Below are 1312 nucleotides of genomic sequence, written 5' to 3'. Positions count from 1 at the left end.
GGGAGAGCGGAGCGCGGCCGCCATTTTGTGGCGTGTGAGGGAGCGCGGTCGGGGCTGCGCAACAAGGAGGAGGATGAGGATACGGAGCTCCCGCTGCCTGTCGCTGCCTGTCGCTGCCTTCTGTGACATGCCCGTGGAACCCGGCCAAGGTGTCAGCACGCATCCTTCCTCAGGTGAAACGCGGCAAGTCCCTGTAAGAATACTTCTCTACGTTCTCAATTGCCTTTCCATTTCTTGGTGGCATTCACTTCCCAGAGTTGAAACAGGGCTTTTTGCGGTACCTGAATTGGGGTCTGTCGAAAAATCTGTTTTCAGTGTGTGTGGGATGGCTTTAGCTAGCGTGAGCAAACAGCTGGATTAATAATCAAAACTGCACTCTTCTCCTTATTTTACTCACTTTCAGCTATTAGGTGCTTCTACAATGATGTAATGGTACACTTTCCCTGGACAAGGAGTGATGGTGACATGACTGCACTTAGATATTCCATTTATAGTACATACCCTGGCCCATTAACAATAAAAATGTGCGTGGACTGGTCAAGGTCATTGAGGGGGCACAGAGGAGCCCAGGTACCATTCAGGACGGACCCCAGTGGGCTTGTGGATGCCCATCACCATTAGCCACAGTTAAACTGTCGGCTGCCTGAGGGTGCCATCCCAGTACCTACAATCCCAGTTCTGTGCATTACCCACTGCCAGCAGCATACACCTGACCAAGATGAAACTTGGCTAAATAGTCAAGTTAAGCAGAAAAAAAAAAAAGTTTTTGCTCTTTTTTCCCTGCTTTTGCTTACCTGTATGCTTTGCATTGATGATGCTGTCTTAGAAATAAAGTTAAAATAAGTACCGTTTCATCTGAAACAGAACCTTCAGGGATGAGGTTAACCTATTACACTGTGATGGTTTAATCTAGATGATTTAATTAGAAAATATTAGATTGCCATTTATGTCCTGTGGCCCTTGTGTTTTTCATCCAATGTTGCACCTGAGAGCCAGTTTAGCGTCCAAGGAGCTATTTCCAAAATAAACAATTTTACAGTGTTTCCAAAAGGGAGGTGTTTATCTAAGCATTTTGCAGATAGAGAAAGGCAGGCAGAAAGGCATTAAAAGACTTGACAAGGTCATCCAGAGACGTCAGTAATGAAACAGGGAATACAGTGTGGGCTTCCCAGCTGCCAGTTGCCTTCTCTAATCACTGCTTCCTCACGAGGCTTTCTCAAACTGTGCTTGTCAAACATTCAGAATTTGCCAGTAGACTTGGGACTTTCCTGGAATCTACAGAAGAAGCTGAACATTTTTGTCAGAGAAAGAT

The sequence above is a fragment of the Corvus brachyrhynchos genome, unplaced genomic scaffold (assembly GCF_000691975.1).
Source record: "Corvus brachyrhynchos isolate BGI_N302 unplaced genomic scaffold, ASM69197v1 scaffold164, whole genome shotgun sequence".
In the NCBI taxonomy this organism is placed as follows: Eukaryota; Metazoa; Chordata; class Aves; order Passeriformes; family Corvidae; genus Corvus; species Corvus brachyrhynchos.
This window is presented reverse-complemented; position numbering follows the sequence as displayed.